The sequence below is a fragment of the Ranitomeya variabilis genome, chromosome 5 (assembly GCF_051348905.1).
Source record: "Ranitomeya variabilis isolate aRanVar5 chromosome 5, aRanVar5.hap1, whole genome shotgun sequence".
Lineage (NCBI taxonomy): Eukaryota > Metazoa > Chordata > Amphibia > Anura > Dendrobatidae > Ranitomeya > Ranitomeya variabilis.
The window spans coordinates 104044226-104063111 of NC_135236.1; positions in this window are offsets into that span (position 1 = coordinate 104044226).

Consider the following 18886-nt stretch of genomic DNA (forward strand, 5'->3'; position numbering starts at 1 on the left):
TAAGTTGCCCCCATTCACATTTAATGGTGATCGCGACAAATTTCGTGGCTTTGTGAATCAATGTATGCTATATTTTGATGTGCATGCTGACCGTTTTCCTACTGATAGATCCAAAGTAGTGTGTGTAATAATGCTACTGACCTAACGAGCGCTCGCCTGGGCGAATCCGATGATTGAGTCTCGTGACCCACGGTTAAATAACTTGGATGATTTCTTGGCCGCTATGGCATTAATGTTTGACCCTAATCGCCGTGCAACCGCTGAATCTGCTTTGTTGTCTTTACGCTAGGCTAAACGTTCTGTTATTGAGTATGCCACTGAATTCAGGAGATTAGCGGTAGATACCAATTGGGACAGTTATGCACAATTGCCTATTTTTAAAAGGGGTCTGTCTAGTATTATAAAAGATGAACTAGCTCGCTCTGAGTCACCACAAGAGCTAGAGACATTTATACAGCATTGTGTGCGCATAGACATTCGCCTTACTGAGCATAGGCAGGAGAAATTTGCTGCATATAACCGTATTTCTAACTTTTCCCTTCCTTCCAAAGAGCCTGCAGGTAAAACCTCTCGGGAGGTGGAGGAGGTGCCCATGCAAATTGATTCTGTTCAGAGGCGCGAGATCAATGAGTGCCGGGAGCATCGCCTTCGTGAAAGTCTGTTTCTACTGCGGCCAGTCTGACCACTTCTTGATCAATTGTCCTAAGTGTCCTAGACGGCCTAACAAGGTGCTAGCAGCAGTAGGGGAGTATGACAACTATGATGATGAATCTGACATCTCTGAATGTAGCCTACGTTTAAACACTGTATTCCATTCACTTTCTATGACTTCATCCCCCAAGGAGCTGAAGGAGAAGAACTCTCACTGTACTCTCCCTATTAAGATCCTGTGTTCAGGACAGTGGATTTCCAATGCAGCTATGATTGACTCAGGTGCAGGTGGCAATTTAATGGATATCGCATTTCCCAAGGAACATGGTATTGAAATTCAGCAAAGAGCCTCTCCAATTACCATGGAAACAGTGGATGGGTCACCTTTAATCTCTGGGCCTGTGGATCAGGAGACCGTACCCCTTGAAATTTTGTTGGAGCCTAATCAACAGGAGCAACTTTCTTTCTTGGTAATTTCTTCTCCTCATTTTCCTGTGATTTTAGGTATTCCTTGGTTGCATTCTCAGAACCCAATTATCAACTGGGAGACAAAGGAGATTATCTTCCCAACAAGGAGCAACTCAGCGTTAACAGAAGCTGTCCCTGAGTCCACGGCTACGGAACCACATGTACAGGTATTTTCTTTACCTCCAGCATATAAAGAGTTCTCTGACATCTGTGACAAGAAGAATGCAGATCAGCTTCCTCCACACAGGCATTATGACTGTCCCATTGAGCTGCTTCCTGGGGCAGCTATTCCTTTTGGTAACGTATACCCTTTGGCGGCACCTGAGCTTCAAGCCTTAAAGGAGTATATTGATGAAAATCTGGCCAAAGGCTTCATACATCCTTCTTCCTCACCAGCAGGGGCACCTATATTTTTTGTAAAAAAGAAGTATGGGACCCTGAGATCCTGTGTTGACTATCGGGTACTCAATAAGGTAACCGTACGAAACCGTTACCCTTTGCCTCTAATTCCCGAATTACTGGAAAGAGTCCGCCATGCTAAGGTGTTCTCTAAACTGGGTCTTCGTGGGGCTTATAGTTTGGTGCGTATTCGTCCAGGGGATGAGTGGAAGACAGCATTCCGATGCCGGTATGGACACTTTGAATATCTCGTGATGCCCTTCGGGCTTTGTAATGCCCCTGCAACGTTTCAACACCTTGCTAACGACATTTTCAGAGATTTGTTAGACTAGTTTGTGGTGATCTATTTGGACGATATTCTAATCTTTTCTGACTCTCTACAGGAACATGAAGAATATGTCAAAGCTGTTTTAAGACGTCTGAAAGAGAACCATCTGTATATCAAGCCGGAGAAATTCGAGTTCCATCGTTCTGAGATACAGTTCTTAGGTTATATCATCTCTCCCCAGGGGCTGAACATGGAATCTGGTAAGATTCAGGCTATCCTTTACTGGCCGGTACCCAAGAACGTTAAGGAGGTCCAACGTTTTATTGATTTTGCAAATTTCTACAGATGCTTCATTCGAAATTTTTCTGATATTTTCCGTCCCATTACTTCCTTGACAAAGAAGGAAAAGCCCTTTAAGTGGTCATCATAGGCTCAAGAAGCTTTTGATCGGCTTAAGATCTGTTTCACATCAGCACCGCTGTTGATACACTCAGATCCAACACTTTCTTTCATTGTGGAGGTGGATGCTTCTGATAATGCTTTGGGGGCTATTCTCTCCCAAAGAACTGGAGAGAAGGGTCTGCTACATCCTTGTGCTTTCTTTTCCCGTAGACTAACCTCAGCAGAGAAGAATTACGACGTGGGAGACAAGGAATTGCTGGCTATTATTGCGGCTTTCAAAGAATGGAGGCATCATCTGCAAGGAGCTGCACAACAGATCATAGTGCTAACTGACCATCGCAATTTAGAGTTCCTTAGATCTGCTAGATGTCTTTCTCCTCGTCAGGCTCGTTGGAACTTATTTTTAAATCATTTTAACTTTGTTATCTCGTACCGTCCTGGTTCTCGTAATGGGAAGGCTGATGCTTTATCCCAAATCCATGCTGCTGATTCCGTACCTGGAGCCCCGTCTAAGACCATTCTATCTGATGCCAATTTCATCGGAGTTATCCACGATCAGGACTTGTGGAAGGAGTGCAGGGAGGCCTATGACGGTGATGTATTTCTGGCCAACCCACCTGTGGATATTAATCTTGTCTTTAAGGGTGGCATGTGGTTCAGAGATCGACGTATCTATGTCCCTGAGGTCGTCCGTCTGCAGATCCTCAAGTTGGTACATGACTCCAAGTTGGCTGGTCACAGGGGGGTACAGATGACACAAGAGTTCCTGAGCCGATTCTTCTGGTGGCCAACTTGCCTGAAGGATACCAAGGACTATGTTCTCTCTTGCGAGGTATGTGCCCGTTACAAGACTCCTCATGTGGCACCTACGGGTCTTCTACAACCATTACCTGTTCCGTCCCGCCCTTGGGGGTCTATATCAATGGACTTTATTGTGGAGCTGCCTACATCGGGGGGCATGAATACAATCATGGTGGTAGTTGATCGCCTGACTAAAGCTGCTCATTTTGTTCCATGCACTGGCCTCCCCTCAGCTAAAGATACAGTGAACTTGGTTATACAGAATGTCTTTCGGTTGCATGGGGTTCCAGATGAGATCATCTCTGACCGTGGAGTACAGTTCACTTCAAGATTCTGGAAGGGGTTTTGCTCTGCACTCAATATTAATGTCTGTCTCTCTTCCGCTTACCATCCCCAGACAAATGGTCAGACTGAGCGTACCAACCAGACGCTGGAACAATATCTAAGATGCTATGTCAGCCATCTCCAGGATGATTGGTTGGAGTTGCTGCCGTTAGCCGAATTTTCATATAATAATTCTCAGAGCGCCTCCACTAAATTTACACCTTTCTTTGCCAATCTGGGTTATCATCCGTGTATTTTACCTAGGTCTCCAATTAATTCTCCGGTTCCGGCAGTGGAGGAAAGACTGACTGCGATGAGACAAAATCTGGAGGTTCTGAAGGAATCCCTGACCACAGCTCAAGAACGTTATAAGAGATCAGCTGATAGATTCCGTAAACCTGCACCCATGTTCAAGGTAGGAGATTCCGTGTGGTTAGCAACTAAGAATCTGAAGTTAAACGTTCCTTCACAAAAACTTGGACAGAAATTCATTGGCCCTTTCAAGATCAATGGTATTGTGAGCTCTGTGGCCTGCCGGCTGAAGCTGCCTAGGACTATGAAGGTACACCCTGTTTTTCATGTATCTTTACTGAAGCCTGTATCTCCTAATACCTTCCAGGGACATGTTGTGCCACCTCCGCAGCCTGTGGTGATTGATGGGCAAGAACAATTTGTGGTGGAGGAAATTATTGATTCCAGGATTCGCAGGAATCGGCTCCAATATCTGATAAGATGGCAGGGATATCCCCCTGAGGAAGACTCTTGGGAACCTGTGGAAAACATCAATGCTCAACAGAAGATTTCTCGTTTTCATCAGAGATTCCCTGAGAAACCAGGTCCAGGATCGTCCTGAGGCCGCTTCTAAGGAGGGAGTAATGTCAGGACTCTGAACATTTTTTACCTTTTGTGCATTACTGCCCTTTTCCAAGATGGCGTCTTTGGTCTCATGTGCACTGTGTCTTCCTGCTATAAAACTCCACCCCAGCCTTCAGTCTGTGCTAGAGTATTGTGACATTTGAGGGTTCCAAAGGCCAAGGGCACATTGTGAAATATGAGGGTTCCAAAGGCCAAGTGCCCATTGTGACACCTGAGGGTTACAAAGGCCAAGGGCCCATTGTGTCACCTGAGGGTTCTAAAGGCCAAGGGCCCATTGTGACTTGTGAGGGTTCCAAATGCCAAGGGCCCATTGTGACACGTGAGGGTTCTAAAGGAAAAGGGCCCATTGTACCATGTGAGGGTTCTAATGCCAAGGGCCCATTGTGACACGTGAGGGTTCTAAAGGCCAAGGGCCCATTGTGACACGTAAGGGTTCTAAAGGCCAAGGGCACATTGTGACACCTGAGGTTTCCAAAGGCCCATTGTGACACGTGAGGGTTCTAAAGGCCAAGGGCCCATTGTGACATGTGAGGGTTATAAAGGCCAATTATCAGGACTCTGAACATTTTTTATTACCTTTTTGTGCATTACTGCCTTTTTCCAAGATGGCGTCTTTGGTCTCATGTGCACTGTGTCTTCCTGCAATAAAACTCCACCCCAGCCTTCAGTCTGTGCTAGAGTGTTCTGCTTTGCATCCAGCTTCTGACCTCTGATTACTCTCTGGCTATATATCTGCTCCTGTGAACCTGTGTGGTGATCCTGCTACTCTGCTCTGAGTTCCTGCTACATACACCAGTTTCCAGTCCAGTAATCCTCCTTCATCTGCTGCTCGTGTTTACTTCCATCTGCATTTGCTGGACATGTAAGCTGTTTCTGCTCTGCAAAAACCTGAGACTATTAACCAGGCCTCCCTGGTTGAGCTAAGATATGATTTGAACTGCCTTATAAGCTTATCTATCTGTGTTTGGACTAAGACAAGGATTTATTCGTGTCAAGTATCCTCAAGAATAACTGTGCTTCATAGACTTTCTGCTTGATTGCATTTTCCTCTGAAGCTTCCTATAGACTGCTAAGCTGCGTTTAATATTTACACCAAGTGTTGTGGACTTGAGTTTCTCTCTGCACCTGTTTGAATCACCATGTGATAATATAGACTTTACCACTTATAAAACTGTGTCATGTTGTTGTCTTGTTCCACGCAAAGAGTCTCCTGAGTTATCCCCTATAATTATTACACTATCATGCACTGGAGCATCAGATATATGGCCCATTATATATTGAGCATTATATGGGCCCATCATACACTGGAGCGTCATATATGGGGCCCATTATATGAGCATTATATGGGCCCATCATACACTGGAGCATCATATATGGGGCCCATTATATATGAGCATTATATGGGTCCATGAAACCCTGGAGCATCAGATCTGGGCCCATTATATATGGAGCATTATATGGGCCCATCATACACTGGAGTGTCATATATGGGGCCCATTATATATGAGCATTATATGGGCCCATCATACACTGGAGAATCAGATATAGGTCCCATTATATATGGAGCATTATATGGGCACATCATATGCAGCACCCCAGAGTCCTGGTCATTGCAGTATTGTCGCTCTGCCACAATGGGGAGTGATGGTACGTCTGATGGCAATAAAGGAGTTCACCTGACCAGGTATCACAGTCACACACTACACTTCACACTCCGGCCACCAGGGGGAGCAAAATGTTTTATGTATTAGGCCACTCCTCACACTCTGGTAAAACTGGGAGTCGGATAGGAAGCTAGAGAGAAGCTGACTGGGTTTTGCCCTGGTAACATCTAGTGAGAGAGAGAGTTGCTTGGGAAGACTCAGGGAGGTCCCTGTCAGGGGTGGGATCCTGGCAATGGCCTAGCACGAGACAGATCGTTACGGAGCCGTGCCTGCACCTCATTGCGGCGGCATCCTAAGAAAGGACATGAAGCGAAGTATATTGTGGAGAAGTGAGAAACGAGATCACAGCACAAAGGAGATAGAACCAGGAGGAGTCGTGCCCCAAGATCGGCAACATCCTTCTGAGGCACGTAGCCGTCGGCCGGAACGCCGAGGAAGTAATAGGCTCTGCGCATTACTTTGAAGTACGGCAGGGCAGTTGACCCTAGGTTGGCTGTCTCACCTTTACACCTAATGAAGACAACAGAGGCAATTGTGGGAGAGGGGCGTCTCTAGGGTCCCTATAAAATAACTCCAGGCCTACCCCGTCATACGGGTGCATCCTATCCAAACCATCTGGGGGACGGAGAGAAAGAACAGAAAGATACACGACAGTTGTGAGGACTATCCCGTGGTGCTCAGCAGGGAGGTACTACAAAACACAGGCGCTAGTTGGAAGGCTACTGATTTCCACCTGCAAAGGGAACTCTGGATGTGCCTTCGGACCGGCCGGTCTCAGCCAGCCCTGTTAGCAGTGCTCTGGATTGCGGATGCCGAAGCCTTCAGTAAAGAGGTAAAGAGACTGCAACCCTGTGTCCTCGTCATTTACTGCGACCTACACCATTACCATCTACTCATCAAGGGAAGCCCTGGGGACATACTTCACCTGTGGGAAGTTACAACATCTAGCTGCCATTCCATCACCCCAGCGGACCCCTAGCAGCGTCGGTCACCCTGACCGAATACCACAGGTGGCGTCACGAACACTTGACAAACTCTCACCTACACCTTTATTTGGGCGCCCCTTAGCAGGGCCACGGACCGGGTCGGGCCACCGTGACACCCCTAGAACCGAGACCGAGGGACCCGGTACTGAGTACCCCGCTGCCCTGCATTTGCGGGACGCTCCACATACACTGGAGCATCATATATGGGGCCCATTATATATGAGCATTACATGGGCCCAACATACACTAGAGCATCATATATGTGGCCCATTATATATGGATCATTATATTGGCCCATAATACACTGGACCATCATGTATGGGGCCCATTATATATGGAGCATTATATGGGCCCATCATACACTGGAGCATCATATATGGGGCCCATTATATATGAGCATTATATGGGCCCATCATACATTGGAGCATCATATATGGGTCCCATTATATATGGAGCATTATATGGGCCCATCATAAACTGGAGCATCAGATATAGGTCCCATTATATATGGAGCATTACATGGGCCTATCATACACTGGAGCATCATATATGGGGCCCATTATATATGAGCATTATATGGGCCCATCATACATTGGAGCATCATATATGGGTCCCATTATATATGGAGCATTATATTGGCCCATCATAAACTGGAGCATCAGATATAGGGCCCATTATATATGGAGCATTATATGGGCCTACCATACACTGGAGCATCATATATGGGGCCCATTATATATGAGCATTATATGGGCCCATCATACACTGGAGCATCATATATGGGGCCCATTATATATGGAGCATTATATGGGCCCATCATACACTGGAGCATCATATATGGGGCCCATTATATATGGAGCATTATATGAGCCCATCATACATAGGAGCATCATATATGAGGCCCTGTTGTGAATTCTGCTCTTGAGCTCCCTCCGGTGGTTATAAGTGGTAGCACTGCTGTCTCTGGATCGCAGCATTCATCAGGTGTGTCAACTTTTTGCAATTCTGACTGGGCTATTTAGTCTTGCTTGACCCTTTAGTCAGTGCCAGTTGTCCATTGTTCCTGGAGGATTCACATCCCTGCCTGGTCTCTCATGCTTTGCTGTTTATTTCAACAAAGATAAGTTCTGGCCTTGATTTTTGCTGTCCACATGCTGTGGGCCTTATTGTTCAGTTCTTTTCCATGTTTTTGTCTTGTCCAGCTTGGTCTGTATAAGGATTTGTTTAGCCAAGCTGGTATCTCTGGAGATGCAGATATACCCTCCATATCTTTAGTTAGATGTGGAGATTTTGTATTTTCTGTGGTGGATATTTTCTAGTGTTTTAATACTGACCGCATAGTACTCTGTCCTATCCTTTCTATTTAGCTAGAAGTGGCCTCCTTTGCTAAATTCTGATTTCAGTCTGTGTATGTTTTTTCCCTCTCCTCTCACAGTCAATATTTGTGGGGGGCTGTCTATCCTTTGGGGATTTTCTCTGAGGCAAGATAGTTTTCTGTTGTGAAATTGGATTTTGGGCTCCCCCTGTGGCCACTGGTAGAATTGAACTGGTGTGCATCATCCTCTCTGTTCACCTGTTTCCATCAGGATGTGGGAGTCGCTATTTAGCCTTGCTCCTCTGTCACTTCCATGCCGGTCAACATTGTAATCAGAAGCCTTTCTGTGCATGTTCCTGCTGCTAGACAACTCCCAGCTAAGTTGGACTTTAGTCCTTGTTTGTTTTTGCATTTTGTTCCAGTTCACAGCTGTAGTTTCGTTTCTGTGTCTGGAAAGCTCTTGTGATCTGAAATTGCCACTCTGATGTTATGAGTTAATACTAGAGTCTTAAAGTAATTTCAGGATGGTATTTTGATAGGGTTTTCAGCTGACCATGAAAGTGCCCTTTCTGTCTTCCTGCTATCTAGTAAGCGGACCTCAATTTTGCTAAACCTATTTTCATACTACGTTTGTCATTTCATCTAAAATCACCGCCAATATTTGTGGGGGCCTCTGTCTGCCTTTCGGGGAAATTTCTCTAGAGGTGAGCCAGGACTATATTTTCCTCTGCCAGGATTAGTTAGTCCTCCGGCCGGCGCTGGGCGTCTAGGGATAAAACGCAGGCAACGCTACCTGGCTACTATTAGTTGTGCGGCAGGTTTAGTTCATGGTCAGTTTAAGTTTCCATCCTTCCAAGAGCTAGTTCTTATGTTTGCTGGGCTATGTTCTCTTGCCATTGAGAACCATAACAGTTTGACCGGCCAAAAAAGGGTTAAATTAATTGACAGAGAAAGGAGAGAAAGGAGAAGTCTGCTGAAGATTTTTTTTTTTTTTCCTCAGTTCTGAGTGTGCTTGTAATTGAATCTCTTGCAAGTCTGCCTATATTGCAGCCTTTCTCTCTCTCTCTCCTTCTAATCCTGGAATGGCTCTGTGTTCACCTGTTTAAAATGGATATTCAGAGTTTAGCTGCAGGTTTGAATAATCTCACCACGAAAGTTCAAAATTTACAAGATTTTGTTGTTCATGTTCCTATATCTGAACCTAGAATTCCATTGCCTGAATTTTTCTCGGGGAATAGATCTTGCTTTCAAAATTTCAAAAATAATTGCAAGTTGTTTTTGTCCCTGAAATCTCGCTCTGCTGGAGATCCTGCTCAGCAGGTCAGGATTGTGATTTCCTTGCTCCGGGGCGACCCTCAGGATTGGGCTTTTGCATTGGCTCCAGGGGATCCTGCGTTGCTCAATGTGGAAGCGTTTTTTCTGGCCTTGGGGTTGCTTTATGAGGAACCTCAGTTAGAACTTCAGGCGGAAAAGGCCTTGATGTCCCTATCTCAGGGGCAAGACGAAGCTGAAATATACTGCCAGAAATTCCGTAAATGGGCTGTGCTTACTCTGTGGAATGAGTGCGCCCTGGCGGCGAATTTCAGAGAGGGTCTCTCTGATGCCATTAAGGATGTTATGGTGGGGTTCCCTGTGCCTGCGGGTCTGAATGAGTCCATGACAATGGCTATCCAGATCGATAGGCGTCTGCGGGAGCGCAAACCTGTGCACCATTTGGCGGTGTCTACTGAGAAGACGCCAGAGAATATGCAATGTGATAGAATTATGTCCAGAAGTGAACGGCAGAATTTTAGACGAAAAAATGGGTTGTGCTTCTATTGCGGTGATTCAACTCATGTTATATCAGCATGCTCTAAGCGTACTAAGAAGCTTGATAAGTCTGTTTCAATTGGCACTTTACAGTCTAAGTTTATTCTTTCTGTGACCCTGATTTGTTCCTTATCATCTATTACCGCGGATGCCTATGTCGACTCTGGCGCCGCTTTGAGTCTTATGGATTGGTCCTTTGCCAAACGCTGTGGGTATGATTTGGAGCCTCTTGAAACTCCTATACCCCTGAAGGGGATTGACTCCACCCCATTGGCTAGCAATAAACCACAATACTGGACACAAGTAACTATGCGGATTAATCCGGATCACCAGGAGATTATTCGCTTTCTTGTGCTGTATAACCTACATGATGTGTTGGTGCTTGGATTGCCATGGCTGCAATCTCATAACCCAGTCCTTGACTGGAAAGCTATGTCTGTGTTAAGCTGGGGATGTAAGGGGACGCATGGGGACGTACCTGTGGTTTCCATTTCATCATCTATTCCCTCTGAGATTCCTGAATTCTTGACTGAATATCGTGACGTTTTTGAAGAACCTAAGCTTGGTTCATTACCTCCGCACCGGGAGTGCGATTGTGCCATAGATTTGATTCCGGGTAGTAAATACCCTAAGGGTCGTTTATTTAATCTGTCTGTGCCTGAGCATGCTGCTATGCGAGAATATATAAAGGAGTCCTTGGAAAAGGGACATATTCGTCCTTCATCATCTCCCTTAGGAGCCGGTTTTTTCTTTGTGGCTAAGAAAGATGGCTCTTTGAAGCCGTGCATTGATTATCGGCTTTTGAATAAAATCACGGTTAAATATCAATATCCGTTGCCACTGCTGACTGATTTGTTTGCTCGCATAAAGGGGGCCAAGTGGTTCTCTAAGATAGATCTCCGTGGGGCGTATAATTTGGTGCGAATTAAGCAGGGGGATGAGTGGAAAACCGCATTTAATACGCCCGAGGGCCACTTTGAGTATTTGGTGATGCCTTTTGGTCTTTCAAATGCCCCTTCAGTCTTTCAGTCCTTTATGCATGACATTTTCCGTGATTATTTGGATAAATTTATGATTGTGTATCTGGATGATATTTTGATTTTTTCGGATGACTGGGACTCTCATGTCCAGCAGGTCAGGAGGGTTTTTCAGGTTTTGCGGTCTAATTCCTTGTGTGTGAAGGGTTCTAAGTGCGTTTTTGGGGTTCAAAAGATTTCCTTTTTGGGATATATTTTTTCCCCCTCTTCCATCGAGATGGATCCAGTCAAGGTTCAGGCTATTTGTGATTGGACGCAACCCTCTTCTCTTAAGAGTCTTCAGAAATTTTTGGGCTTTGCTAACTTTTATCGTCGATTTATTGCTGGTTTTTCTGATGTTGTTAAGCCATTGACTGATTTGACTAAGAAGGGTGCTGATGTTGCTGATTGGTCCCCTGCTGCTGTGGAGGCCTTTCGGGAGCTTAAGCGCCGCTTTTCTTCCGCCCCTGTGTTGCGTCAGCCTGATGTTGCTCTTCCTTTTCAGGTTGAGGTCGACGCTTCTGAAATCGGAGCTGGGGCGGTTTTGTCGCAGAGAAGTTCCGATTGCTCCGTGATGAGACCTTGTGCTTTTTTCTCGCGTAAATTTTCGCCCGCCGAGCGGAATTATGATGTTGGGAATCGGGAGCTTTTGGCCATGAAGTGGGCTTTTGAGGAGTGGCGTCATTGGCTTGAGGGGGCTAGACATCAGGTGGTGGTATTGACTGACCACAAAAATCTAATTTATCTTGAGTCCGCCAGACGCCTGAATCCTAGACAGGCGCGCTGGTCGTTGTTTTTCTCTCGGTTTAATTTTGTGGTGTCCTACCTCCCGGGTTCTAAGAATGTTAAGGCGGATGCCCTTTCTAGGAGTTTTGAGCCTGACTCCCCTGGTAATTCTGAACCTACAGGTATCCTTAAGGACGGAGTGATATTGTCTGCCGTTTCTCCAGACCTGCGGCGGGCCTTGCAGGAGTTTCAGGCGGATAGACCTGATCGTTGCCCACCTGGTAGACTGTTTGTTCCTGATGATTGGACCAGTAAAGTCATTTCTGAGGTTCATTCTTCTGCGTTGGCAGGTCATCCTGGAATCTTTGGTACCAGGGATTTGGTGGCAAGGTCCTTCTGGTGGCCTTCCCTGTCTCGAGATGTGCGAGGCTTCGTGCAGTCTTGTGACGTTTGCGCTCGGGCCAAGCCTTGTTGTTCTCGGGCTAGTGGATTGTTGTTGCCCTTGCCTATCCCGAAGAGGCCCTGGACGCACATCTCGATGGATTTTATTTCGGATCTTCCTGTTTCTCAGAAGATGTCTGTCATCTGGGTGGTGTGTGATCGTTTCTCTAAGATGGTCCATTTGGTTCCCCTGCCTAAGTTGCCTTCTTCTTCCGAGTTGGTTCCTCTGTTTTTTCAAAATGTGGTCCGTTTGCATGGTATTCCGGAGAATATCGTTTCTGACAGAGGTACCCAATTCGTGTCTAGATTTTGGCGAGCATTCTGTGCTAGGATGGGCATAGATTTGTCTTTCTCGTCTGCTTTCCATCCTCAGACTAATGGCCAGACCGAGCGGACGAATCAGACCTTGGAGACATATTTGAGGTGTTTTGTGTCTGCAGATCAGGATGATTGGGTTGCTTTTTTGCCTTTAGCGGAGTTTTCCCTCAATAATCGGGCCAGCTCTGCCACCTTGGTGTCTCCCTTTTTCTGTAATTCGGGGTTTCATCCTCGATTTTCTTCTGGTCAGGTGGAATCTTCGGATTGTCCTGGAGTGGATGCTGTGGTGGAGAGGTTGCATCAGATTTGGGGGCAGGTAGTGGACAATTTGAAGTTGTCCCAGGAGAAGACTCAGCTTTTTGCCAACCGCCGGCGTCGGGTTGGTCCTCGGCTTTGTGTTGGGGACTTGGTGTGGTTGTCTTCTCGTTTTGTCCCTATGAGGGTTTCTTCTCCCAAGTTTAAGCCTCGGTTCATCGGCCCGTACAAGATATTGGAGATTCTTAACCCTGTGTCCTTCCGTTTGGACCTCCCTGCATCTTTTTCTATTCATAGTGTTTTTCATCGGTCATTATTGCGCAGGTATGAGGTACCGGTTGTGCCTTCCGTTGAGCCTCCTGCTCCGGTGTTGGTTGAGGGCGAGTTGGAGTACGTTGTGGAAAAAATCTTGGACTCCCGTGTTTCCAGACGGAAACTCCAGTATCTGGTCAAATGGAAGGGATACGGTCAGGAGGATAATTCTTGGGTGACTGCCTCTGATGTTCATGCCTCCGATTTGGTCCGTGCCTTTCATAGGGCTCATCCTGATCGCCCTGGTGGTTCTGGTGAGGGTTCGGTGCCCCCTCCTTGAGGGGGGGGTACTGTTGTGAAATTGGATTTTGGGCTCCCCCTGTGGCCACTGGTAGAATTGAACTGGTGTGCATCATCCTCTCTGTTCACCTGTTTCCATCAGGATGTGGGAGTCGCTATTTAGCCTTGCTCCTCTGTCACTTCCATGCCGGTCAACATTGTAATCAGAAGCCTTTCTGTGCATGTTCCTGCTGCTAGACAACTCCCAGCTAAGTTGGACTTTAGTCCTTGTTTGTTTTTGCATTTTGTTCCAGTTCACAGCTGTAGTTTCGTTTCTGTGTCTGGAAAGCTCTTGTGATCTGAAATTGCCACTCTGATGTTATGAGTTAATACTAGAGTCTTAAAGTAATTTCAGGATGGTATTTTGATAGGGTTTTCAGCTGACCATGAAAGTGCCCTTTCTGTCTTCCTGCTATCTAGTAAGCGGACCTCAATTTTGCTAAACCTATTTTCATACTACGTTTGTCATTTCATCTAAAATCACCGCCAATATTTGTGGGGGCCTCTGTCTGCCTTTCGGGGAAATTTCTCTAGAGGTGAGCCAGGACTATATTTTCCTCTGCCAGGATTAGTTAGTCCTCCGGCCGGCGCTGGGCGTCTAGGGATAAAACGCAGGCAACGCTACCTGGCTACTATTAGTTGTGCGGCAGGTTTAGTTCATGGTCAGTTTAAGTTTCCATCCTTCCAAGAGCTAGTTCTTATGTTTGCTGGGCTATGTTCTCTTGCCATTGAGAACCATAACAGTTTTCCCTTTTCTATCTCTAGGGGTAATTAGTCCTCCGGCTGTGTCGAGATGTCTAGGGAGTGATAGGTACATTCCACGGCTACTTCTAGTTGCGGTGTTAAGTTCAGGGTCTGCGGTCAGTACAGGTACCACCTTCTCCAGAGTACGTCTCATGCTGCTCTTAGGCCACCAGATCACAACAAGGCCCTTTATATGTGGAGCATTATATGGGGCCTATTCTTTATGGAGCGATATATGGGGCTCATCATATACTGTATGGAACATTCTATGTGACCCATTATGTATGGGGCTCATTATACTGTATGGAGCATTATATGGGGCTCATTATACTGTTTGTGGCATTATATGGGGCTTATTATACAGTATGGAGCAATATATGGGGCTTATTATTCTTTATGGAGCAATATATGTGGCTCATTATAGCGTATGGAGCATCATATGGGGTTCATTATTCTGTATGGAGCAATATATATAGGGCCTATTATATACTGTATGGTGCAATATATGGGGTCTATTATATGCTGTATTTAGCAATATATGGGGTTCATTATACTGTATGGAGCATTATATGTTGGCCATTATTCAGTATGGAGAAATATATGGGGCCTATTATATACTGTATGGAGCAATATATGGGGCCTACTATATACTGTATGGAGCAATAAATGGGGCTCATTGTACTGTATGGAGCATTATATGGGGTCCATTATTCTGTATGGAGCAATATATGGGGCCTATTATATACTGTATGGAGCAATATATGAAGCACATTATTCTGTATGGAGCAATATATGTGGTTCATTATACTGTATGGAGCATTATATGGGGTTCATTATTCTGTATGGAGCAATATATAGGGCCTATTATATACCGTATGGAGCAATATATGGGGCTCATTATTCTGTAAGGAGCAATATATTGGGGTCTATTATATACTGTATGGAGCAATATATGGGTCTCATTATACTGTATGGAGCATTAAATGTTGTCCATTATTCTTTATGGAGAAATATATGGGGCCTATTATATTGTCATGTTCCAGACTGTGATTTGAGTCCTTGTCTTCTCTTTTCCCGGTCTGATCATGTCAGGGGTTAACTTTTCTCAGCCTCAGCCTGGTTTCAGGTTTGGCTATTTATCTCTGTTGCATCCTGCAGGCTGTGTCAGTTATAGTTCTGCCTCAGGTAAGCGTAGCTGACTCTGGTATATCCTAACTTGTCCTGCTGCGTTATCTGCCTGAACCCGTGTCTCTGTTTTCCCCAATCCCCATCTAGACTCAATGTTTCCCTCTTACGTGTTTACTCCCTGGTTTTGACTTGGCATGTATCCTGACCTGCTTCTGCTTTCTGTCTTTGGCTTATCCGCTCCTGACTGTTACTGACCTTTTGGCTTGTCTCTGACTCTGTGTTTTGTCTATTCCTTTGGTACTGCGCTACTGACTATATCTACCCAGCTTGTTTGACTTTCCTGCTGCCACCTTGTGGTAGCCTCACTGCTGCACGACAAGCCTGCTTTGTCTAGGTGCAGCCCTCCTTCCACTCTATAGCCATCTAGTGGAGCTTGCACCTACCTGCATTGCAGCAGTGTGACCTATATACTGTATGGAGCAATATATGGGGCCTATTATATACTGTATGGTGCAATATATGGGGCTCATTATACTGTATGGAGCATTATATGGAGCCCATTATTCTATATGGAGCAATATATGGGGCCTATTATATACTGTATGGTGCAATATATGGGGCTCATGATACTGTATGGAGCATTATATGGGGTCCATTATTCTCTATGGAGCAATATATGGGCCTATTATATGCCGCACGGAGCCATATATGGGGCTCATTATTCTGTATGGAGCAATATATTGGGTCCATCATATACCATATGGATCATTATATGGAGTGTTGTGAATTTGCTTTTTGCTCCCTCTAGTGGTTACTAGTTTTTTGACTCTGGTTTTTCTGTCATTCCTTTTATCCGCACCTGGGTCGTTAGTTAAGGGTGTTGCTATTTAAGCTCCCTGGACCTTCAGTTCAATGCCTGGCAACGTAGTTATCAGAGCTAGTCTGCTGTGCTCTTGTCTACTGATCCTGGTTCCAGTTATATCAGCTAAGTCTGCCTTTTGCTTTTTGCTATTTGTTTTGGTTTTGTATTTTTGTCCAGCTTGTTCCAAATATATATCCTGACCTTTGCTGGAAGCTCTAGGGGGCTGGTGTTCTCCCCCCGGACCGTTAGACGGTTCGGGGGTTCTTGAATTTCCAGTGTGGATATTGATAGGGTTTTTGTTGACCATATAAGTTACCTTTCTTTATTCTGCTATCAGTTAGCGGGCCTCTCTGTGCTAAACCTGGTTCATTTCTGTGTTTGTCATTTCCTCTTACCTCACCGTTATTATTTGTGGGGGGCTTCTATCCAGCTTTGGGGTCCCCTTCTCTGGAGGCAAGAAAGGTCTTTTGTTTTCCTCTACTAGGGGTAGTTAGATTCTCCGGCTGGAGCGTGTCATCTAGAATCAACGTAGGAATGATCCCCGGCTACTTCTAGTGTTGGCGTTAGGAGTAGATATATGGTCAACCCAGTTACCACTGCCCTATGAGCTGGATTTTTGTATTCTGCAGACTTCCACGTTCCTCTGAGACCCTCGCCATTGGGGTCATAACAGTTTGCCAGGCCAGTATTAAATGTTTAATGCATTGCAGAAGAGGGATTATAAGAAAGAAGATTCTGAGTTTTTTTTTTTTTTCTTCTTCCCCTTTACCTCAGAGTGGCTATGCTTGCTGCAGACATGAATGTCCAGACCTTGATTACAAGTGTGGACCAGCTGGCTACTCGTGTGCAGGGCATACAAGACTATGTTATCAGAAATCCTAGGTCAGAACCTAAAATACCGATTCCTGAACTGTTTTCCGGAGACAGGTTTAAGTTTAGGAATTTCGTGAATAATTGTAAATTGTTTTTGTCCCTGAGACCCTGTTCATCTGGAGACTCTGCTCAGCAAGTAAAAATTGTTATTTCGTTCTTACGGGGCGACCCTCAGGATTGGGCTTTTTCGCTGGCGCCAGGAGATCCGGCATTGGCTGATATTAATGCGTTTTTTCTGGCGCTCGGTTTACTTTATGAGGAACCCAATCTTGAGATTCAGGCAGAAAAGGCCTTGCTGGCTATGTCTCAGGGGCAGGACGAGGCTGAAGTGTACTGCCAAAAATTTCGGAAATGGTCCGTGCTGACACATTGGAACGAGTGTGCACTGGCCGCTAATTTTAGAAATGGCCTTTCTGAAGCCATTAAGAATGTTATGGTGGGTTTTCCCATTCCCACAGGTCTGAATGATACTATGGCACTGGCTATTCAAATTGACCGGCGGTTGCGGGAGCGCAAAACCGCAAATTCCCTCATGGTGTTGTCTGAACAGACACCTAATTCGGTGCAATGTGATAGGAAAATCGCAAATTCCCTCATGGTGTTGTCTGAACAGACACCTGATTTAATGCAATGTGATAGAATCCTGACTAGAAATGAGCGGAAAATTCATAGACGCCGGAATGGCTTGTGCTACTACTGTGGTGATTCTACACATGTTATCTCAGCATGCTCTAAACGTATAGCTAAGGTTGTTAGTCCTGTCACCGTTGGTAATTTGCAACCTAAATTTATTCTGTCTGTAACTTTGATTTGCTCACTGTCGTCTTATCCTGTCATGGCGTTTGTAGATTCAGGTGCTGCCCTGAGTCTTATGGATCTGTCATTTGCTAAGCGCTGTGGTTTTACTCTTGAACCATTAGAAAATCCTATTCCTCTTAGGGGTATTGATGCTACGCCATTGGCAGCAAATAAACCGCAGTATTGGACACAGGTTACCATGTGCATGACTCCTGAACACCGCGAGGTGATACGTTTCCTGGTTTTACATAAAATGCATGATTTGGTTGTTTTAGGGCTGCCATGGTTACAGACCCATAATCCAGTCCTGGACTGGAAGGCTATGTCAGTCTCAAGTTGGGGCTGTCGGGGTATTCATGGGGATTCCTTGCCTGTGTCTATTGCTTCTTCTACGCCTTCGGAAGTTCCGGAGTATTTGTCTGATTATCAGGATGTCTTCAGTGAGTCTGAGTCCAGTGCACTGCCTCCTCATAGGGACTGTGACTGTGCTATAGATTTGATCCCAGGCAGTAAATTTCCTAAGGGAAGACTGTTTAATCTGTCGGTACCTGAACATACCGCTATGCGTTCATATATCAAGGAGTCTCTGGAGAAAGGACATATTCGTCCGTCTTCTTCCCCTCTTGGTGCGGGATTCTTTTTTGTGGCAAAAAAGGACGGATCTTTGAGACCTTGTATTGATTATCGGCTTTTAAATAAGATCACTGTCAAATTTCAGTATCCTTTACCGCTGTTGTCTGACTTGTTTGCCCGGATTAAAGGTGCCAAGTGGTTCACCAAGATAGACCTTCGTGGTGCGTACAACCTTGTGCGCATTAAGCAAGGTGATGAATGGAAAACCGCATTCAATACGCCCGAAGGTCATTTTGAGTACTTGGTGATGCCTTTTGGGCTCTCCAATGCGCCTTCAGTTTTTCAGTCCTTTATGCATGACATTTTCCGGAAGTATCTGGATAAATTTTTGATTGTTTATCTGGATGATATTTTGGTTTTTTCTGATAATTGGGATTCGCATGTGGAGCAGGTCAGGTTGGTCTTTAAAATTTTGCGTGAAAATTCTTTGTTTGTCAAGGGCTCAAAGTGTCTCTTTGGTGTACAGAAGGTTCCCTTTTTGGGGTTCATTTTTTCCCCTTCTGCTGTGGAGATGGACCCAGTCAAGGTCCGAGCTATT